Here is a 19,138-nt window from a genome sequence, read left to right as displayed (position 1 = left end):
GGAAATACACTCTTAATTTAAGTTCTCTCGAAGCATCGGTGGTTCAGTGGTAGAATGCTCGCCTGCCACGCGGGCGGCCCGGGTTCGATTCTCGGCCGATGCAACGTTTCATTTTAGATCTCGCAGATGCTCAGTTGAAGAGAGAATCGAGTTACCTTGCGGTTCTTCCTATTTGAAGAGGATGGGGAATGACTCTGGAAATACACTCTTAATTTAAGTTCTCTCGAAGCATCGATGGTTCAGTGGTAGAATGCTCGCCTGCCACGCGGGCGGCCCGGGTTCGATTCCCGGCCGATGCATTTTAGATCTCGCAGATGCTCAGTTGAAGAGAGAATCGAGTTACCTTGCGGTTCTTCCTATTTGAAGAGGATGGGGTTTGACTCTAGAAATGCACTCTTAATTTCCTTTCTCTCGAAGCATCGGTGCTTCAGTGGTAGAATGCTCGCCTGCCACGCGGGCGGCCCGGGTTCGATTCCCGGCCGATGCAACGTTTGATTTTAGATCTCGCATGCTCAGTTGAAGAGATAATCGAGTTACCTTGCGGTTCTTCCTATTTGAAGAGGATGGGGAATGACTCTGGAAATACACTCTTAATTTAAGTTCTCTCGAAGCATCGGTGGTTCAGTGGTAGAATGCTCGCTACGCTGGCGGCCCGGGTTCGATTCCCGGCCGATGCAACGTTTCATTTTAGATCTCGCAGATGCTCAGTTGAAGAGAGAATCGAGTTACCTTGCGTTTCTTCCTATTTGAAGAGGATGGGGTTTGACTCTAGAAATGCACTCTTAATTTCCTTTCTCTCGAAGCATCGGTGGTTCAGTGGTAGAATGCTCGCCTGCCACGCGGGCGGCCCGGCTTCGATTCCCGGCCGATGCAGCGTTTGGTTTTAGATCTCGCAGATGCTTAGTTGAAGAGAGAATCGAGTTACTTTCCGGTTCTTCCTATTTGAAGAGGATGGGGTTTGACTCTAGAAATGCACTCTTAATTTCCTTTCTCTCGAAGCATCGGTGGTTCAGTGGTAGAATGCTCGCCTGCCACGCGGGCGGCCCGGGTTCGATTCCCGCCCGATGCATTTTAGATCTCGCAGATGCTCAGTTGAAGAGAGAATAGAGTTACTTTGCGGTTCTTCCTATTTGAAGAGGATGGGGTTTGACTCTAGAAATGCACTCTTAATTTCCTTTCTCTCGAAGCATCGGTGGTTCAGTGGTAGAATGCTCGCCTGCCACGCGGGCTGCCCGCGTTCGATTCCCGGCCGATGCAGCGTTTGATTTTAGATCTCGCATGCTCAGTTGAAGAGATAATCGAGTTACCTTGCGGTTCTTCCTATTTGAAGAGGATGGGGAATGACTCTGGAAATACACTCTTAATTTAAGTTCTCTCGAAGCATCGGTGGTTCAGTGGTAGAATGCTCGCCTGCCACGCGGGCGGCTCGGGTTCGATTCCCGCCCGATGCATTTTAGATCTCGCAGATGCTCAGTTGAAGAGAGAATCGAGTTACTTTGCGGTTCTTCCTATTTGAAGAGGATGGGGTTTGACTCTAGAAATGCACTCTTAATTTCCTTTCTCTCGAAGCATCGGTGGTTCAGTGGTAGAATGCTCGCCTGCCACGCGGGCGGCCCGGGTTCGATTCCCGCCCGATGCATTTTAGATCTCGCAGATGCTCAGTTGAAGAGAGAATCGAGTTACTTTGCGGTTCTTCCTATTTGAAGAGGATGGGGTTTGACTCTAGAAATGCATTCTTAATTTCCTTTCTCTCGAAGCATCGGTGGTTCAGTGGTAGAATGCTCGCCTGCCACGCGGGCGGCCCGGGTTCGATTCCCGGCCGATGCAACGTTTCATTTTAGATCTCGCAGATGCTCAGTTGAAGAGAGAATCGAGTTACCTTGCGGTTCTTCCTATTTGAAGAGGATGGGGTTTGACTCTAGAAATGCACTCTTAATTTCCTTTCTCTCGAAGCATCGGTGGTTCAGTGGTAGAATGCTCGCCTGCCACGCGGGCTGCCCGCGTTCGATTCCCGGCCGATGCAGCGTTTGATTTTAGATCTCGCATGCTCAGTTGAAGAGATAATCGAGTTACCTTGCGGTTCTTCCTATTTGAAGAGGATGGGGAATGACTCTGGAAATACACTCTTAATTTAAGTTCTCTCGAAGCATCGGTGGTTCAGTGGTAGAATGCTCGCCTGCCACGCGGGCGGCCCGGGTTCGATTCCCGGCCGATGCAGCGTTTGGTTTTAGATCTCGCAGATGCTCAGTTGAAGAGATAATCGAGTTACCTTGCGGTTCTTCCTATTTGAAGAGGATGGGGAATGACTCTGGAAATACACTCTTAATTTAAGTTCTCTCGAAGCATCGGTGGTTCAGTGGTAGAATGCTCGCTACGCTGGCGGCCCGGGTTCGATTCCCGGCCGATGCAACGTTTCATTTTAGATCTCGCAGATGCTCAGTTGAAGAAAGAATCGAGTTACCTTGCGTTTCTTCCTATTTGAAGAGGATGGGGTTTGACTCTAGAAATGCACTCTTAATTTCCTTTCTCTCGAAGCATCGGTGGTTCAGTGGTAGAATGCTCGCCTGCCACGCGGGCGGCCCGGGTTCGATTCCCGCCCGATGCATTTTAGATCTCGCAGATGGTCAGTTGAAGAGATAATCGAGTTACCTTGCGGTTCTTCCTATTTGAAGAGGATGGGGAATGACTCTGGAAATACACTCTTAATTTAAGTTCTCTCGAAGCATCGGTGGTTCAGTGGTAGAATGCTCGCCTGCCACGCGGGCGCCCCGGGTTCGATTCCCGGCCGATGCAACGTTTAATTTTAGATCTCGCAGATGCTCAGTTGAAGAGAGAATCGAGTTACCTTGCGTTTCTTCCTATTTGAAGAGGATGGGGTTTGACTCTAGAAATGCACTCTTAATTTCCTTTCTCTCGAAGCATCGGTGCTTCAGTGGTAGAATGCTCGCCTGCCACGCGGGCGGCCCGGGTTCGATTCCCGGCCGATGCAACGTTTCATTTTAGATCTCGCAGATGCTCAGTTGAAGAGATAATCGAGTTGCCTTGCGGTTCTTCCTATTTGAAGAGGATGGGGTGTGACTCTATAAATGCACTCTTAATTTAATTTCTCTCGAAGCATCGGTGGTTCAGTGGTAGAATGCTCGCCTGCCACGCGGGTGGTCCGTGTTTGGATCCCGGCCGCTGCAGCGTTTGATTTTTGATCTCGCATGCTCAGTTGAAGAGATAATCGAGTTACCTTGCGGTTCTTCCTATTTGAAGAGGATGGGGAATGACTCTGGAAATACACTCTTAATTTAAGTTATCTCGAAGCATCGGTGGTTCAGTGGTAGAATGCTCGCCTGCCACGCGGGCGGCCCGGGTTCGATTCCCGGCCGATGCAACGTTTCATTTTAGATCTCGCAGATGCTCAGTTGAAGAGAGAATCGAGTTACCTTGCGTTTCTTCCTATTTGAAGAGGATGGGGTTTGACTCTAGAAATGCACTCTTAATTTCCTTTCTCTCGAAGCATCGGTGGTTCAGTGGTAGAATGCTCGCCTGCCACGCGGGCGGCCCGGCTTCGATTCCCGGCCGATGCAGCGTTTGGTTTTAGATCTCGCAGATGCTCAGTTGAAGAGATAATCGAGTTACCTTGCGGTTCTTCCTATTTGAAGAGGATGGGGAATGACTCTGGAAATACACTCTTAATTTAAGTTCTCTCGAAGCATCGGTGGTTCAGTGGTAGAATGCTCGCCTGCCACGCGGGCGGCACGGGTTCGATTCCCGGCCGATGCAACGTTTCATTTTAGATCTCGCAGATGCTCTGTTGAAGAGAGAATCGAGTTACCTTGCGGTTCTTCCTATTTGAAGAGGATGGGGAATGACTCTGGAAATACACTCTTAATTTAAGTTCTCTCGAAGCATCGGTGGTTCAGTGGTAGAATGCTCGCCCGCCACGCGGGCGGCCCGGGTTCGATTCCCGCCCGATGCATTTTAGATCTCGCAGATGCTCAGTTGAAGAGAGAATCGAGTTACTTTGCGGTTCTTCCTATTTGAAGAGGATGGGGTTTGACTCTAGAAATGCACTCTTAATTTCCTTTCTCTCGAAGCATCGGTGGTTCAGTGGTAGAATGCTCGCCTGCCACGCGGGCGGCCCGGGTTCGATTCCCGGCCGATGCAACGTTTTATTTTAGATCTCGCAGATGCTCAGTTGAAGAGAGAATCGAGTTACCTTGCGGTTCTTCCTATTTGAAGAGGATGGGGTTTGACTCTAGAAATGCACTCTTAATTTCCTTTCTCTCGAAGCATCGGTGGTTCAGTGGTAGAATGCTCGCCTGCCACGCGGGCGGCCCGGCTTCGATTCCCGGCCGATGCAGCGTTTGGTTTTAGATCTCGCAGATGCTCAGTTGAAGAGAGAATCGAGTTACCTTGCGGTTCTTCCTATTTGAAGAGGATGGGGAATGACTCTGGAAATACACTCTTAATTTAAGTTCTCTCGAAGCATCGGTGGTTCAGTGGTAGAATGCTCGCCTGCCACGCGGGCGGCACGGGTTCGATTCCCGGCCGATGCAACGTTTCATTTTAGATCTCGCAGATGCTCTGTTGAAGAGAGAATCGAGTTACCTTGCGGTTCTTCCTATTTGAAGAGGATGGGGAATGACTCTGGAAATACACTCTTAATTTAAGTTCTCTCGAAGCATCGGTGGTTCAGTGGTAGAATGCTCGCCTGCCACGCGGGCGGCCCGGGTTCGATTCCCGCCCGATGCATTTTAGATCTCGCAGATGCTCAGTTGAAGAGAGAATCGAGTTACTTTGCGGTTCTTCCTATTTGAAGAGGATGGGGTTTGACTCTAGAAATGCACTCTTAATTTCCTTTCTCTCGAAGCATCGGTGGTTCAGTGGTAGAATGCTCGCCTGCCACGCGGGCGGCCCGGGTTCGATTCCCGCCCGATGCATTTTAGATCTCGCAGATGCTCAGTTGAAGAGAGAATCGAGTTACCTTGCGGTTCTTCCTATTTGAAGAGGATGGGGTTTGACTCTAGAAATGCACTCTTAATTTCCTTTCTCTCGAAGCATCGGTGGTTCAGTGGTAGAATGCTCGCCTGCCACGCGGGCTGCCCGCGTTCGATTCCCGGCCGATGCAGCGTTTGATTTTAGATCTCGCATGCTCAGTTGAAGAGATAATCGAGTTACCTTGCGGTTCTTCCTATTTGAAGAGGATGGGGAATGACTCTGGAAATACACTCTTAATTTAAGTTATCTCGAAGCATCGGTGGTTCAGTGGTAGAATGCTCGCCTGCCACGCGGGCGGCCCGGGTTCGATTCCCGGCCGATGCAACGTTTCATTTTAGATCTCGCAGATGCTCAGTTGAAGAGAGAATCGAGTTACCTTGCGTTTCTTCCTATTTGAAGAGGATGGGGTTTGACTCTAGAAATGCACTCTTAATTTCCTTTCTCTCGAAGCATCGGTGGTTCAGTGGTAGAATGCTCGCCTGCCACGCGGGCGGCCCGGGTTCGATTCCCGGCCGATGCAACGTTTCATTTTAGATCTCGCAGATGCTCAGTTGAAGAGATAATCGAGTTACCTTGCGGTTCTTCCTATTTGAAGAGGATGGGGAATGACTCTGGAAATACACTCTTAATTTAAGTTCTCTCGAAGCATCGGTGGTTCAGTGGTAGAATGCTCGCCTGCCACGCGGGCGGCACGGGTTCGATTCCCGGCCGATGCAACGTTTCATTTTAGATCTCGCAGATGCTCTGTTGAAGAGAGAATCGAGTTACCTTGCGGTTCTTCCTATTTGAAGAGGATGGGGAATGACTCTGGAAATACACTCTTAATTTAAGTTCTCTCGAAGCATCGGTGGTTCAGTGGTAGAATGCTCGCCCGCCACGCGGGCGGCCCGGGTTCGATTCCCGCCCGATGCATTTTAGATCTCGCAGATGCTCAGTTGAAGAGAGAATCGAGTTACTTTGCGGTTCTTCCTATTTGAAGAGGATGGGGTTTGACTCTAGAAATGCACTCTTAATTTCCTTTCTCTCGAAGCATCGGTGGTTCAGTGGTAGAATGCTCGCCTGCCACGCGGGCGGCCCGGCTTCGATTCCCGGCAGATGCAGCGTTTGGTTTTAGATCTCGCAGATGCTCAGTTGAAGAGATAATCGAGTTACCTTGCGGTTCTTCCTATTTGAAGAGGATGGGGTTTGACTCTAGAAATGCACTCTTAATTTCCTTTCTCTCGAAGCATCAGTGGTTCAGTGGTAGAATGCTCGCCTGCCACGCGGGCGGCCCGGCTTCGATTCCCGGCCGATGCAGCGTTTGGTTTTAGATCTCGCATGCTCAGTTGAAGAGATAATCGAGTTACCTTGCGGTTCTTCCTATTTGAAGAGGATGGGGTTTGACTCTAGAAATACACTCTTAATTTAAGTTCTCTCGAAGCATCGGTGGTTCAGTGGTAGAATGCTCGCCTGCCACGCGGGCGGACCGTGTTCGATTCCCGCCCGATGCATTTTAGATCTCGCAGATGCTCAGTTGAAGAGAGAATCGAGTTACTTTCCGGTTCTTCCTATTTGAAGAGGATGGGGTTTGACTCTAGAAATACACTCTTAATTTAAGTTCTCTCGAAGCATCGGTGGTTCAGTGGTAGAATGCTCGCCTGCCACGCGGGCGGCCCGGGTTCGATTCCCGGCCGATGCAACGTTTCATATAAGATCTCGCAGATGCTCAGTTGAAGAGAGAATCGAGTTACCTTGCGTTTCTTCCTATTTGAAGAGGATGGGGTTTGACTCTAGAAATGCACTCTTAATTTCCTTTCTCTCGAAGCATCGGTGCTTCAGTGGTAGAATGCTCGCCTGCCACGCGGGCGGCCCGGGTTCGATTCCCGGCCGATGCAACGTTTCATTTTAGATCTCGCAGATGCTCAGTTGAAGAGAGAATCGAGTTACCTTGCAGTTCTTCCTATTTGAAGAGGATGGGGTTCGACTCTAGAAATGCACTCTTAATTTCCTTTCTCTCGAAGCATCGGTGGTTCAGTGGTAGAATGCTCGCCTTCCACGCGGGCGGCACGGGTTCGATTCCCGGCCGATGCAGCGTTTGATTTTAGATCTCGCATGCTCAGTTGAAGAGATAATCGAGTTACCTTGCGGTTCTTCCTATTTGAAGAGGATGGGGAATGACTCTGGAAATACACTCTTAATTTAAGTTCTCTCGAAGCATCGGTGGTTCAGTGGTAGAATGCTCGCCTGCCACGCGGGCGGCCCGGGTTCGATTCCCGGCCGATGCAACGTTTCATTTTAGATCTCGCAGATGCCCAGTTGAAGAGATAATCGAGTTGCCTTGCGGTTCTTCCTATTTGAAGAGGATGGGGTGTGACTCTATAAATGCACTCTTAATTTAATTTCTCTCGAAGCATCGGTGGTTCAGTGGTAGAATGCTCGCCTGCCACGCGGGTGGTCCGTGTTTGGATCCCGGCCGCTGCAGCGTTTGATTTTTGATCTCGCATGCTCAGTTGAAGAGATAATCGAGTTACCTTGCGGTTCTTCCTATTTGAAGAGGATGGGGTTTGACTCTAGAAATGCACTCTTAATTTCCTTTCTCTCGAAGCATCGGTGGTTCAGTGGTAGAATGCTCGCCTGCCACGCGGGCGGCCCGGGTTCGATTCCCGGCCGATGCAACGTTTCATTTTAGATCTCGCAGATGCTCAGTTGAAGAGAGAATCGAGTTACCTTGCGTTTCTTCCTATTTGAAGAGGATGGGGTTTGACTCTAGAAATGCACTCTTAATTTCCTTTCTCTCGAAGCATCGGTGGTTCAGTGGTAGAATGCTCGCCTTCCACGCGGGCGGCACGGGTTCGATTCCCGGCCGATGCAGCGTTTGATTTTAGATCTCGCATGCTCAGTTGAAGAGATAATCGAGTTACCTTGCGGTTCTTCCTATTTGAAGAGGATGGGGAATGACTCTGGAAATACACTCTTAATTTAAGTTATCTCGAAGCATCGGTGGTTCAGTGGTAGAATGCTCGCCTGCCACGCGGGCGGCCCGGGTTCGATTCCCGGCCGATGCAACGTTTCATTTTAGATCTCGCAGATGCTCAGTTCAAGAGAGAATCGAGTTACCTTGCGGTTCTTCCTATTTGAAGAGGATGGGGTTTGACTCTAGAAATGCACTCTTAATTTCCTTTCTCTCGAAGCATCAGTGGTTCAGTGGTAGAATGCTCGCCTGCCACGCGGGCGGCCCGGCTTCGATTCCCGGCCGATGCAGCGTTTGGTTTTAGATCTCGCAGATGCTCAGTTGAAGAGAGAATCGAGTTACCTTGCGGTTCTTCCTATTTGAAGAGGATGGGGAATGACTCTGGAAATACACTCTTAATTTAAGTTCTCTCGAAGCATCGGTGGTTCAGTGGTAGAATGCTCGCCTGCCACGCGGGCGGCCCGGCTTCGATTCCCGGCCGATGCAGCGTTTGGTTTTAGATCTCGCAGATGCTCAGTTGAAGAGAGAATCGAGTTACCTTGCGGTTCTTCCTATTTGAAGAGGATGGGGAATGACTCTGGAAATACACTCTTAATTTAAGTTCTCTCGAAGCATCGGTGGTTCAGTGGTAGAATGCTCGCCTGCCACGCGGGCGGCACGGGTTCGATTCCCGGCCGATGCAACGTTTCATTTTAGATCTCGCAGATGCTCTGTTGAAGAGAGAATCGAGTTACCTTGCGGTTCTTCCTATTTGAAGAGGATGGGGAATGACTCTGGAAATACACTCTTAATTTAAGTTCTCTCGAAGCATCGGTGGTTCAGTGGTAGAATGCTCGCCTGCCACGCGGGCGGCCCGGGTTCGATTCCCGCCCGATGCATTTTAGATCTCGCAGATGCTCAGTTGAAGAGAGAATCGAGTTACTTTGCGGTTCTTCCTATTTGAAGAGGATGGGGTTTGACTCTAGAAATGCACTCTTAATTTCCTTTCTCTCGAAGCATCGGTGGTTCAGTGGTAGAATGCTCGCCTGCCACGTGGGCGGCCCGGGTTCGATTCCCGGCCGATGCAACGTTTCATTTTAGATCTCGCATGCTCAGTTGAAGAGATAATCGAGTTACCTTGCGGTTCTTCCTATTTGAAGAGGATGGGGTTTGACTCTAGAAATGCACTCTTAATTTAATTTCTCTCGAAGCATCGGTGGTTCAGTGGTAGAATGCTCGCCTGCCACGCGGGCGGCCCAAGTACGATTCCCGGCCGATGCAGCATTTGATTTTAGATCTCGCAGAAGCTCAGTTGAAGAGAGAATCGAGTTACCTTGCGGATCTTCCTATTTGAAGAGGATGGGGTTTGACTCTATAAATGCACTCTTAATTTAATTTCTCTCGAAGCATCGGTGGTTCAGTGGCAGAATGCTCGCCTGCCACGCGGGCGGCCCGTGTTCGATTCTAGCCCGATGCAACGTTTCGTTTTAGATCTCGCAGATGCTCAGTTGAAGAGATAATCGAGTTACCTTGCGGTTCTTCCTATTTGAAGAGGATGGGTATGACTCTGGAAATGCACTCTTAATTTAATTTCTCTTGAAGCATCGGTGGTTCAGTGGTAGAATGCTCGGCTGCCAAGCGGGCGGCCCGGGTTCGATTCCCGGCCGATGCAGCATTTGATTTTAGATCTCGCAGATGCTCAGTTGAAGAGATAATCGAGTTTTACCTTGCGGTTCTTCCTGTTTGAAGAGGATGGGGTATGACTCTAGAAATGCACTCTTAATTTCCTTTCTCTCGAAGCATCGGTGGTTCAGTGGTAGAATGCTCGCCTGCCACGCGGGCGGCCCGACTTCGATTCCCGGCCGATGCAGCATTTGATTTTAGATCTCGCAGATGCTCAGTTGAAGAGATAATCGAGTTTTACCTTGCGGTTCTTCCTGTTTGAAGAGGATGGGTATGACTCTAGAAATGCACTCTTAATTTCCTTTCTCTCGAAGCATCGGTGGTTCAGTGGTAGAATGCTCGCCTGCCACGCGGGCGGCCCGAGTTCGATTCCCGGCCGATGCAGCATTTGATTTTAGATCTCGCAGAAGCTCAGTTGAAGAGAGAATCGAGTTACCTTGCGGATCTTCCTATTTGAAGAGGATGGGGTTTGACTCTATAAATGCACTCTTAATTTAATTTCTCTCGAAGCGTCGGTGGTTCAGTGGTAGAATGCTCGCCTGCCACGCGGGCGGCCCGGGTTCGATTCCCGGCCGATGCAGCATTTGATTTTAGATCTTGCAGATGCTCAGTTGAAGAGAGAATCGAGTTACCTCTCGGTTCTTCCTATTTGAAGAGGATGGGGTTTGACCCTATAAATGCACTCTTAATTTAATTTCTCTCGACGCATCGGTGGGTCAGTGGTAGAATGCTCGCCTGCCACGCGGGCGGCCCGGGTTCGAATCCCGGCCGATGCAGTATTTGATTTTAGATCTCGCAGATGCTCAGTTGAAGAGATAATCGAGTTACCTTGCGGTTCTTCCTATTTGAAGAGGATGGGTATGACTCTGGAAATGCACTCTTAATTTAATTTCTCTTGAAGCATCGGTGGTTCAGTGGTAGAATGCTCGGCTGCCACGCGGGCGGCCCGGGTTCGATTCCCGGCCGATGCAGCATTTGATTTTAGATCTCGCAGATGCTCAGTTGAAGAGATAATCGAGTTTTACCTTGCGGTTCTTCCTGTTTGAAGAGGATGGGGTATGACTTTAGAAATGCACTCTTAATTTAATTTCTCTCGAAGCATCGGTGGTTCAGTGGTAGAATGCTCGCCTGCTACGCGGGCGGCCCGGGTTCGATTCCCGGCCGATGCAACTTTTGATTTTAGATCTCACAGATGCTCATTCTGCGAGATCTTATCGAGTTGATTTTATTTCCGGAACCTTGCGATTCTTCCTGTTTGAAGTTGATGGGGTTTGACTCTAGAAATGCACTCTTAATTTCGTCTCCCTTGAAGGATCGGTTGTTCAGTGGTAGAAGGCTTGCCTGCCACGAAGCATCGGTTGTTCTGTTTGGTTTTAGATCTCACAGATCCTCAGTTGAAGAGACAATCGAATTGATGTTATTTTAGAAACCTTGCAGTTGTTCCTGTTTGAAGTTGATGGGATTTAATTTTTCGCATATGCTCAGTTCATTTGACAATCGAGCTTGATTTTATATCTCGCAGATGCTCAGTTGAAGAGACAATCGAGTTGAGAGCCAACTGAAGCTACACTTAGTGGGAAACGCCCCCCTGCTTAACTGCGGAAGTACAAAATACTGTTGATGAAAATTAAAGTACTTTATTTTTAAAATATCAACGTAAAACACCTTAAACTGTACACTGTAAGTTGAAAAATGCCTTGAAATTGTTTCATTTCTGCAAGAATTGGCTATTACTTCCGCCATTGCTGAATAAGATCATTTGTTTTGATCTTGGCCCTTATTGCTTGACTTCGTATCATCCTTCCTTGCTCTTCAGCCAGATCCGAACTTCTACTCAAGGCCCAACTAGAGCTGTGCTTACATCCACCAAGCGGCTTGACCGGTTGTAGTTGGATCTTCGAAACAACTTCTCATCTGTGAAATCTTTGCTGATGACTTTCGCTCGGAATAATGTGTAGCTCCAGTGGCTTGAACCCGGGATCTCTTTTCTACTTCACTGTCTCATCCGAAGCATTTTTTTGAATGCATGCTGTCTCCCGGAACTTCGTGAATAATAACTAAGGCGTGACAAATTAACTCTCGGACCTGTCTTTGGACTTGTGATTGTTTTTCCAAGCCACCTTGCTCACTGATGTTACTGGAAAAGAACTCTGGCCTCCTTCCTCTGGGACTTGTGAATTTAGAATATTTTGATGAGCTATTGCTTCTTGAATTTTATTTGCACTTTTATACTTTAATGATAGAGAGTGTGTTTGTTTTAATAATCTGATTTTAAAGTTTGGATTTGGTTTTTCTTTTATTTTTGTGGATTTGTGTTTAGCTTATAAATATAGTGATTTTTGTATTCATTTCTTTTCTTTTAACTGTTCCTTGATATTGTGTATTTTGTTGTGCTGGCGTTTTATATTGGATGTGGATTATTTTAGCTTTTGATTTTTTTGAATTTACAAAGAATTTTAATTTATGATTGATTTTATTCTTTTAATACTGCTGTCCCCGAAATTGGAATTGTTTTAATCTATTTGATTACTTCTACAATACCCATCATGGTCTTGACAAACCCGAATTAAAATGTCGGACTGCGACTCTTCCCCGGTTTTACTTTCTGTGCCCACATCTCCATCTGTGGTCATAGACTTAGATGTGATCAAAGAATCATTTGAAGTAAATACTGATAATGTTTTATCGGTACCAAGATGTACTCGAAGTGGAATCAAATCAACAACAGATAGGACTAACTGATCTGGGAGATTTAGTTTGACTTGGTTTTTATTGGCACAAAAGACAAGATGTTGACTATGCTGCGCCAACCAGTGAATTAAAATCCTAACAATATGAGAGTATAAATTTTTTCTAAGAGAGATTATAAATGATATTTTTTTAAAGAAAATAAGCATATTTTAAATAAATGAATAAAGCTTTATGGATTTTAAAAAATCAAAATGATTAACATGAGGAATTTTGTCAAGTAAAGTTGATAAAGTAATTGAAGACATTTGAAAAAACTGCAAGCGCTGAACATTGAAGCATGGGCATTCAGAAAAAATATGATGAATAGACATTTGACAGTTACATCGTGAACACATTGATGATTGTTTTCCAAGTAAAAGATGAAGATGAGTGAATCTAGTATGACCAATGCGTAAGAGAGTTAAAAGAGTATCTGCGTTTCTATTTTTTTAATGAAGGCCAAGACTGTAAAAGTGTTTTGATAACGTGGAGTTTATTCTCTATTTCACGATCCCCCTCTGTTTGCCATTTTCAGTAAAGAATCATTTTACCGTGTTTTTTTAAATCCCTCGCTGGTAAAGTCATATTTATGGGAACAGTAGACGATTTGGCGGTTTTGTCCGCTTTTTCATTGTCTAAAATTCCCACGGGCGATTGGTAACCAACTGAGTAAAACCGTAAAACCATGAGAATTCAAGTTATTAAAAATATCTAAAGCTTTTAGAATCAAAGCTCTCAGACACGAGTACGCTCCCAACCTTCCTACCGCGATGAAATGGAAGAAACTATTTTTCACCAGGCCACACAATTAAAATTTAGTGGGGGAGTGGTCCCGGACGCAATAGTGGTCTTGGCAACGACTATTCGAGAAGTCGATTTTGAAAACGGGCTAACGGAATCAATCCTTAATAAACTAGGCCTATTTAGCCGCTACACTGATGCCCTAATTTCCGGTAAAAAACAATTCGGCAGAAAGATTCGAAACATCATAACATAACACTTCTTTGTCTACTTTATTGATACGATCAAAAACCTCTGTGATAAAAATAGAGTTCCACAGTCCGACATATTCGATCATTAGGAGCTGCTTCATAATAATGAAGCTGCACAACTGAAGGCCAAGCACTATTTATTAAACAGCGAAAATGATAAGAAGAAGCGAGTGTAGTGACTCCTCCACCGGCGTAAATAAACAAATTGAGGCACTCAGGCAATTGTGAGGAGAAATAAGGACCAGACAGGATGACTGCCAAAAACTACTAGAAAAGGGGACCGCAGCAAAAATCTTTCACTCAGGTAGCTTCAGCTGCCTCACAAAATTATATTAGACAAACACAGGAAGCAGAGGTGGTGGTGCTGGTAAGACCTAAAATGTCATACAGATCTAACCATGAGGAGAATTGAAGCACAATTTTAACAACCCTGCAAGAAAAGTATCCCTCTATTAGAGTTCGGGGAATTAACCCCCTACAAGGTGGGGGAGTAAACATTATAACTGCAAATGCCGAAAGCGCTAAACATATTAATAATCTACTAATAGCAGATAATAATATTGAGATTACATTTGACATTATGGCACCTGGAAAGCACTATCCCCAAATAATTATTTATAACTTAGATAAGGTCATCGAAGATGAGAAGTTAACTAGGGGCCACATAGAAAAGAACTTATTTTTTTAACTAGTCCAGAAAATGTTCCTAATTTTAAGATCCCGGCCAAAAAACAAAGAGAAATGTCATTGGGTGATCACGGTCCCACCCAGAACATATAGAGAAAATAAAGAAAAAGGAGGATTGTATTTTGGCTGGGAAAGATTAAGGGTTGCCGAATTTATTAGTGTGAAACAATGCAGTATCTGCCTGGGGTTCGGGCGCACATCTAAAAATTGTTCCAGCCCAAATGAAAAGTGATGTGATAGATGGGAGGATGTGAGAGTAGAGGGAAATTTACACCAATGCCAAGGGTTAAGATGCATCAATTGTATTAAATCCAACCAACGATTTGGTGCTAGTTATAGTATAGGACACAGCTGCCTCGACAGACGTTGTAAGAGCTATCTCAAACAGAGCGATTTGATTAGAAATAGAACTGATTATGGACAGTAAGACTCTCCGCGGATTCAAATCAACTTAAACCATTGCGAGGCTGCTCACACTGGGGTCTTCCAGGTCGCTAGGGACCTAGATTCAGATTTCGCCGCAGTCCAGGACCCATATTATTTTAAAGGGGACCCCTCCCCCAACTTAAATTTTGGTTGTCGGATCTACATCTCCAACGACAAAAATGCAATCATTTATATTTTTAATAAAAACCTAAATGTATATCATAAATTTAGCACAAGTAATATGATTGCAATAGAAATCCTCTTTCATAAAACAATATTTAATATAATTAACTGTTATTTCCCCCCCCACGATGGGGTAAATTAATTAATTAGCGAAATAAGTGATTTCAACCTCCACAGTAGTCTTAATCTAGTCGTTGGAGATTTCAACTGCAAGGCTAGACGATGGGGCTCTGACTCGGAAAACATCAGAGGGATTAAGTTGACCGAGTTCATGATTTCCAACAATCTACATCTACATATGTAATATCGCTAGCCACTGTCCGACCTTTCAATCAACGACTCATATTGGGTTACCTGATTTAACTCGAATAAATTCTTCAATAGCTCATTATGTTAAAAATTGGGCTGTCCTGGACATGGAATCCCATAGCGACCATAACTACATATTTTAAAATTTACTTAGAAGATTTTCCGGAGGCTGACTATTATTTAAAAAGCAAATATGGTGTAAACAAGTTTATTGGGGCTATCAAAAAACTTAAAACTTTTTAAAAATGAATTACAAAAAATCGGCAACCCTACAGAAATTAATATTTTTACAAAAAACTTCTCCCAATTTATACAAACATACGCTTTTAAAAATTTTAAGAAAAGACCGAAGAAATCAGTCAAAAAGTTCAGCTTCTGGAACAATGACTTCAGGGATCGCCGTAATAAGGTCAATGGGTTGTACAAAATATACAAAAAACATGTTAAGGACAGTTTTGACGATAGTTGAATTCTGGTCTCGGGGATAGAATATAGGAAAGGACTGACCGCCTATAAAAAACAACTTCTAATCACCAAAAGGGAGACCTGGGAAAAATTTTGCTTAAAATTCAACGAAACATTCGGGTTCCTATTTAAATTAGTTTTTAACAAGAATTCTGATGGGGGCGAGATTCGAGTGAATCCAAACGACGATCTAAATACTAATTTTCAAGACAAAGTAAATGCAATAATGGACCATTTTTTCCCAGGGAAGAACCCCATCGGCACCCTAAATTATAATATTAAATATGGTGAAACGGAGGCTTTCGGTGCCAATGACTTGGATTTAGTTTTTGGGAGCCTGAAAGACAGCAAAGCCCTGGGACTGGATAGGATCGATTATCGAATGTGGAGATCGGTTTTTAACATAAACAAAGAGTTTTTCTTAAACTTATTTAATATCTCTTTTAACATAATTACTTCCCCGAGTGCCTCAGGAATACCAGGGTTTTCTTTTTACTCAAGTGTGGTAAGAACAATGATTCTTGTTCACCTTACCGGCCGGTTTGTCTTTTGGCCACCTTGAGCAAAATTATCGAGAGGATATTTATAAATTAATTCAACTTATGGCTAGATCAAAATAATATCCTACATGACCATCATTACGTCTTCCGGGAGGGCCGAAGCTGTGATCTAGCCATTCACGATCTTATAAATAAAATTAAATCAGGAATCCAATATAGAACATGTCCAATCTGGAACTTTCACTAGATATAAAATCAGCCTTCGAAAATATGAACTGGCCGGTTCTTTTTCAAATACTTGAGGACTATGGGGTACCCTTATTTTTAACAAAATTTTCTATATTTTTATTTAATGGAGAAAAGGGTGTCCTTCACTAACGCCACGCGGGCGGCCCAGGTTCGATTCTCGGACGATGCAATGCCTTATTTTAATCTCGCAGATGCTTGATTGAAGACATAATCCTAGTTGATATTATTTAAGAAGCCTTGAGGTTGTCCACTTTGAAGAGGATGGGGTTTCACTCTAGAAATGCATTCTTAATTGCCACCTAAATCTCTCCGGTTTGAAGAGGATGGGGTTTGACAATAGAAATGCACGTTTTGTTGCCTCTCATTCGAAGCTTCGATAGTTCAGCGGTAGAAAGCTCGCCTGCACTCGGGCTTCCTGTGTTCGATTCCCGGCCGAAGCAATGCATGATTTTAAATCTCGCAGATGCTTAGTTTAAGTCAGAATCGTAGTTGATATTATTTTCGAAGCCTCGCGGTTTTCCAGTTTGAAGAAGATTGGGTTTCACTCTAGAAATGCACTCTTAATTGCCTCTCACTCGAAGCATCGTTGGTTGAGTGGCAGAATGCTCGCCTGCCACGCAGGCGGCTCGGGTTCTATTTTCGGCCGATGCAGTGCTTGATTTTAGATCTCGCGGATGCTTAGTTGAAGAGACAATCGTTTTTGATATTATTTTAAAAACCTTATTGTGGTTTCCAGTTTAGAGAGGATGGGGTTTGACTCCAGAAATGCACTCTTAATTGCCTTTCATTCGAAGTATCAGTGGCTCAGTAGTGGAATTCTCGCTTGCTACGCTGACGGCCCGGGTGGTTCGATTCCCGGCCGATGCAATGTCTGATTTTAGATCTTACGGCTGCTTAGTAAAGAAACAATCGTAGTTGTTATTATTTTAGAGACCTTGCATTTGTTCCATTTTGAAGTGGATGGATTTTGACTCAAGAAACTTAGCAAGTTTGCTAAACATCTTAAATTCACCATATTATCAGTGCTGAATTACTACTTATTTTTTGTATACATCATTATTGGAGGCAATAATGTAGCAAAGAACAAGATAGGATGAAGTGAATTCTAACCGATCATATCATGAATATTCCATCTGGCTGTGACTATCTGCATGCAAACAACCGTCTCTACCGAAATTTAACAACACCACTTGTCATCTGAAAAAAGGTCAGTGAACTGTCTTTAGAAACCTTTACAATTTAAAAACCCAAACGGAATTCAAAATTAAAGTGAATATATCTTACCTTTGAAAAGGTTTATTTGCCCGGGAACCTCCTAGCTAAGCTTTGTTTTGGTTCCGCCACTGACGACGCTTAAAGCTTACCTCTTATCTTCTCTTCTTCCCTTGGTATTGCCAGATGCCGTGATTCAACTGTTTTTCACTTTGTCGCACTGGAGCCAAGCACGAGTTTGAACCCTTGGATTTGGGCCTTTCTCTTGGTTTCACGGCTTTTTTCTAGTGGAAGTTTTCCATGCTGAAATATATGGATTTTAGTTGAATTCAATCTGATGTCCTCAGACCTTTTTTGCGGAACTGGGATTTCGAACCCCATTTCTGTGCCTGGATTCTACCATCCGGTGTGACGTTTTGAACCTGGACTTTGCCGTTCCACACCTCAGTCAACTTCAACTGACTACTATTCTATTGGACCTGGTACTCGAGTTTCGAACCCTCCTTTTGGAGTTGCGCCTTGGTGTCATTTTTACTTCTCAACTAACCAGTATTTTATTCTGCTGTCGGACTAGAACTTTTTATCGATTATGGCCTAATTTGAACTTTATTTTGGAAGACCATCCGTTATATATTTATAATCATCATCAACATCCCGGTGAGTTTCGTTACCATTGCATTAATCTTTTAAATTTTATCTGTTGATATATTGAATATTTTATGAGTGTTTTATTATTGTATGATCTTAACTGATTTTACTTGCTGCCTTTTTTTACTGGTTTTGATATAAATGTTTGTTTAATTGATTTAACCTTTAATACTTTTTAATTAACTGAAATTTACCAATCTTAGCGACCGTAAGTTATAAGATTTTAGCTGATTTATTTTATTATTTTAAACATCTTCTATAATGTGTTTTTTTAATAAATTATAAATTCCACTGCCTGATTTTATCTTTTATTAGTATTTTTACTAATACTTTAGATTTTAACTAAGTTTTTCTCTTAACTGTGTCATGTCTTCTAGTGGAGATATTGTGTTGAAGATTTCGAACCCTGTTCCGACCTCCCCCGTTAACTCCAGTTTTGATTTACAAATCACAGATATTTCTCTGGGATCTTCCAGTCCAGATTTCCAAAGTAATATACTTAAAAACTCAGAGAATTCAGGATTTAATAGCATAATTACTCATTTGCCCACCGAGGTAGTATCGACTCAACCCACAGTCACTGATCCCATCGACCTCAATTTATACAAATCACCAACAGGTCTAAAGCCAATACCATCACCATCGAAATCTAAAGCAGCTGGTCTGCCTAGGACTCGGACCAGGGCCAAATTTGATGTAGATTGTGTGACTCAGAAAACAAAACCCAAAATTCAAAAATGGCAAGAACCATGATATTTTGTCAGACCTCGATGAGGATCTCCCAACCTCGCAGGCTGTATCCATACCATTTTGCAGGGTACCAGATGCCACCGAAGCCTCAACATCTAAAATAAAGGAAATAGGTAAACTTACAAATTGGTAAGGCTTGGATGATTTGATTATTAATAGACTTAATGAATTTGTCATTTTTTCGGTGGACCTCATCGCAAAGAAACGAGTTTGGTATTAAGGTCAAAAACACAACAGTCAACGAATACTTTAAATTCCTTGTTTAAGCCCTTCAAGGTCTCAGTTCCATCTACAATGTTTTAAAGAGCAAAATTTTTGATCCCCATATCTTAACCATAATCTTGAATTAACCGATATGAAGACAAAACTCTATCTCCTGAAAGCTC

The 19,138-nt window shown here is 44.3% G+C and overlaps 1 protein-coding gene and 50 non-coding genes across 51 annotated transcripts in view; all 51 read left to right on the top strand.

Annotated features, from left to right (window-relative positions):
* Positions 1-19,138, top strand: part of LOC129966581 (TNF receptor-associated factor 4-like) — a 357,557-nt gene that overhangs the window by 109,750 nt on the left and 228,669 nt on the right. The gene's annotated exons all lie outside the window — the stretch shown is intronic.
* Trnag-gcc (transfer RNA glycine (anticodon GCC)) lies at positions 33-103 on the top strand. The gene has a single exon. It is a non-coding gene; the product is annotated as a tRNA-Gly (tRNA).
* Positions 229-299, top strand: Trnag-gcc (transfer RNA glycine (anticodon GCC)). Its single transcript has one exon. It is a non-coding gene; the product is annotated as a tRNA-Gly (tRNA).
* Trnag-gcc (transfer RNA glycine (anticodon GCC)) lies at positions 417-487 on the top strand. The gene has a single exon. It is a non-coding gene; the product is annotated as a tRNA-Gly (tRNA).
* Trnag-gcc (transfer RNA glycine (anticodon GCC)) lies at positions 803-873 on the top strand. Its single transcript has one exon. It is a non-coding gene; the product is annotated as a tRNA-Gly (tRNA).
* Positions 999-1,069, top strand: Trnag-gcc (transfer RNA glycine (anticodon GCC)). Its single transcript has one exon. It is a non-coding gene; the product is annotated as a tRNA-Gly (tRNA).
* Trnag-gcc (transfer RNA glycine (anticodon GCC)) lies at positions 1,187-1,257 on the top strand. Its single transcript has one exon. It is a non-coding gene; the product is annotated as a tRNA-Gly (tRNA).
* On the top strand, positions 1,381-1,451 carry Trnag-gcc (transfer RNA glycine (anticodon GCC)). The gene has a single exon. It is a non-coding gene; the product is annotated as a tRNA-Gly (tRNA).
* On the top strand, positions 1,569-1,639 carry Trnag-gcc (transfer RNA glycine (anticodon GCC)). Its single transcript has one exon. It is a non-coding gene; the product is annotated as a tRNA-Gly (tRNA).
* Positions 1,757-1,827, top strand: Trnag-gcc (transfer RNA glycine (anticodon GCC)). The gene has a single exon. It is a non-coding gene; the product is annotated as a tRNA-Gly (tRNA).
* Trnag-gcc (transfer RNA glycine (anticodon GCC)) lies at positions 1,953-2,023 on the top strand. Its single transcript has one exon. It is a non-coding gene; the product is annotated as a tRNA-Gly (tRNA).
* On the top strand, positions 2,147-2,217 carry Trnag-gcc (transfer RNA glycine (anticodon GCC)). Its single transcript has one exon. It is a non-coding gene; the product is annotated as a tRNA-Gly (tRNA).
* On the top strand, positions 2,535-2,605 carry Trnag-gcc (transfer RNA glycine (anticodon GCC)). Its single transcript has one exon. It is a non-coding gene; the product is annotated as a tRNA-Gly (tRNA).
* Trnag-gcc (transfer RNA glycine (anticodon GCC)) lies at positions 2,723-2,793 on the top strand. The gene has a single exon. It is a non-coding gene; the product is annotated as a tRNA-Gly (tRNA).
* Trnag-gcc (transfer RNA glycine (anticodon GCC)) lies at positions 2,919-2,989 on the top strand. Its single transcript has one exon. It is a non-coding gene; the product is annotated as a tRNA-Gly (tRNA).
* Trnag-gcc (transfer RNA glycine (anticodon GCC)) lies at positions 3,309-3,379 on the top strand. The gene has a single exon. It is a non-coding gene; the product is annotated as a tRNA-Gly (tRNA).
* On the top strand, positions 3,505-3,575 carry Trnag-gcc (transfer RNA glycine (anticodon GCC)). The gene has a single exon. It is a non-coding gene; the product is annotated as a tRNA-Gly (tRNA).
* Positions 3,701-3,771, top strand: Trnag-gcc (transfer RNA glycine (anticodon GCC)). Its single transcript has one exon. It is a non-coding gene; the product is annotated as a tRNA-Gly (tRNA).
* Trnag-gcc (transfer RNA glycine (anticodon GCC)) lies at positions 3,897-3,967 on the top strand. Its single transcript has one exon. It is a non-coding gene; the product is annotated as a tRNA-Gly (tRNA).
* Positions 4,085-4,155, top strand: Trnag-gcc (transfer RNA glycine (anticodon GCC)). Its single transcript has one exon. It is a non-coding gene; the product is annotated as a tRNA-Gly (tRNA).
* On the top strand, positions 4,281-4,351 carry Trnag-gcc (transfer RNA glycine (anticodon GCC)). The gene has a single exon. It is a non-coding gene; the product is annotated as a tRNA-Gly (tRNA).
* On the top strand, positions 4,477-4,547 carry Trnag-gcc (transfer RNA glycine (anticodon GCC)). Its single transcript has one exon. It is a non-coding gene; the product is annotated as a tRNA-Gly (tRNA).
* Positions 4,673-4,743, top strand: Trnag-gcc (transfer RNA glycine (anticodon GCC)). The gene has a single exon. It is a non-coding gene; the product is annotated as a tRNA-Gly (tRNA).
* Positions 4,861-4,931, top strand: Trnag-gcc (transfer RNA glycine (anticodon GCC)). Its single transcript has one exon. It is a non-coding gene; the product is annotated as a tRNA-Gly (tRNA).
* Positions 5,049-5,119, top strand: Trnag-gcc (transfer RNA glycine (anticodon GCC)). The gene has a single exon. It is a non-coding gene; the product is annotated as a tRNA-Gly (tRNA).
* Positions 5,243-5,313, top strand: Trnag-gcc (transfer RNA glycine (anticodon GCC)). Its single transcript has one exon. It is a non-coding gene; the product is annotated as a tRNA-Gly (tRNA).
* Positions 5,439-5,509, top strand: Trnag-gcc (transfer RNA glycine (anticodon GCC)). The gene has a single exon. It is a non-coding gene; the product is annotated as a tRNA-Gly (tRNA).
* Trnag-gcc (transfer RNA glycine (anticodon GCC)) lies at positions 5,635-5,705 on the top strand. Its single transcript has one exon. It is a non-coding gene; the product is annotated as a tRNA-Gly (tRNA).
* Trnag-gcc (transfer RNA glycine (anticodon GCC)) lies at positions 5,831-5,901 on the top strand. Its single transcript has one exon. It is a non-coding gene; the product is annotated as a tRNA-Gly (tRNA).
* Positions 6,019-6,089, top strand: Trnag-gcc (transfer RNA glycine (anticodon GCC)). Its single transcript has one exon. It is a non-coding gene; the product is annotated as a tRNA-Gly (tRNA).
* Positions 6,215-6,285, top strand: Trnag-gcc (transfer RNA glycine (anticodon GCC)). Its single transcript has one exon. It is a non-coding gene; the product is annotated as a tRNA-Gly (tRNA).
* Trnag-gcc (transfer RNA glycine (anticodon GCC)) lies at positions 6,409-6,479 on the top strand. Its single transcript has one exon. It is a non-coding gene; the product is annotated as a tRNA-Gly (tRNA).
* Positions 6,597-6,667, top strand: Trnag-gcc (transfer RNA glycine (anticodon GCC)). Its single transcript has one exon. It is a non-coding gene; the product is annotated as a tRNA-Gly (tRNA).
* Trnag-gcc (transfer RNA glycine (anticodon GCC)) lies at positions 6,793-6,863 on the top strand. The gene has a single exon. It is a non-coding gene; the product is annotated as a tRNA-Gly (tRNA).
* Trnag-ucc (transfer RNA glycine (anticodon UCC)) lies at positions 6,989-7,059 on the top strand. Its single transcript has one exon. It is a non-coding gene; the product is annotated as a tRNA-Gly (tRNA).
* On the top strand, positions 7,183-7,253 carry Trnag-gcc (transfer RNA glycine (anticodon GCC)). Its single transcript has one exon. It is a non-coding gene; the product is annotated as a tRNA-Gly (tRNA).
* On the top strand, positions 7,573-7,643 carry Trnag-gcc (transfer RNA glycine (anticodon GCC)). The gene has a single exon. It is a non-coding gene; the product is annotated as a tRNA-Gly (tRNA).
* On the top strand, positions 7,769-7,839 carry Trnag-ucc (transfer RNA glycine (anticodon UCC)). The gene has a single exon. It is a non-coding gene; the product is annotated as a tRNA-Gly (tRNA).
* Positions 7,963-8,033, top strand: Trnag-gcc (transfer RNA glycine (anticodon GCC)). Its single transcript has one exon. It is a non-coding gene; the product is annotated as a tRNA-Gly (tRNA).
* Trnag-gcc (transfer RNA glycine (anticodon GCC)) lies at positions 8,159-8,229 on the top strand. Its single transcript has one exon. It is a non-coding gene; the product is annotated as a tRNA-Gly (tRNA).
* Trnag-gcc (transfer RNA glycine (anticodon GCC)) lies at positions 8,355-8,425 on the top strand. Its single transcript has one exon. It is a non-coding gene; the product is annotated as a tRNA-Gly (tRNA).
* Trnag-gcc (transfer RNA glycine (anticodon GCC)) lies at positions 8,551-8,621 on the top strand. The gene has a single exon. It is a non-coding gene; the product is annotated as a tRNA-Gly (tRNA).
* Trnag-gcc (transfer RNA glycine (anticodon GCC)) lies at positions 8,747-8,817 on the top strand. Its single transcript has one exon. It is a non-coding gene; the product is annotated as a tRNA-Gly (tRNA).
* Positions 8,935-9,005, top strand: Trnag-gcc (transfer RNA glycine (anticodon GCC)). Its single transcript has one exon. It is a non-coding gene; the product is annotated as a tRNA-Gly (tRNA).
* Positions 9,520-9,590, top strand: Trnag-gcc (transfer RNA glycine (anticodon GCC)). Its single transcript has one exon. It is a non-coding gene; the product is annotated as a tRNA-Gly (tRNA).
* Positions 9,718-9,788, top strand: Trnag-gcc (transfer RNA glycine (anticodon GCC)). Its single transcript has one exon. It is a non-coding gene; the product is annotated as a tRNA-Gly (tRNA).
* Trnag-gcc (transfer RNA glycine (anticodon GCC)) lies at positions 9,915-9,985 on the top strand. Its single transcript has one exon. It is a non-coding gene; the product is annotated as a tRNA-Gly (tRNA).
* Positions 10,111-10,181, top strand: Trnag-gcc (transfer RNA glycine (anticodon GCC)). The gene has a single exon. It is a non-coding gene; the product is annotated as a tRNA-Gly (tRNA).
* Positions 10,307-10,377, top strand: Trnag-gcc (transfer RNA glycine (anticodon GCC)). Its single transcript has one exon. It is a non-coding gene; the product is annotated as a tRNA-Gly (tRNA).
* On the top strand, positions 10,502-10,572 carry Trnag-gcc (transfer RNA glycine (anticodon GCC)). Its single transcript has one exon. It is a non-coding gene; the product is annotated as a tRNA-Gly (tRNA).
* On the top strand, positions 10,700-10,770 carry Trnas-gcu (transfer RNA serine (anticodon GCU)). The gene has a single exon. It is a non-coding gene; the product is annotated as a tRNA-Ser (tRNA).

The sequence above is a fragment of the Argiope bruennichi genome, chromosome 4, assembly GCF_947563725.1.
Source record: "Argiope bruennichi chromosome 4, qqArgBrue1.1, whole genome shotgun sequence".
Classification (NCBI taxonomy): domain Eukaryota; kingdom Metazoa; phylum Arthropoda; class Arachnida; order Araneae; family Araneidae; genus Argiope; species Argiope bruennichi.
The sequence above is the reverse complement of the archived record's forward strand: the minus strand, read 5'-3'. Positions and strand labels throughout refer to the sequence as shown.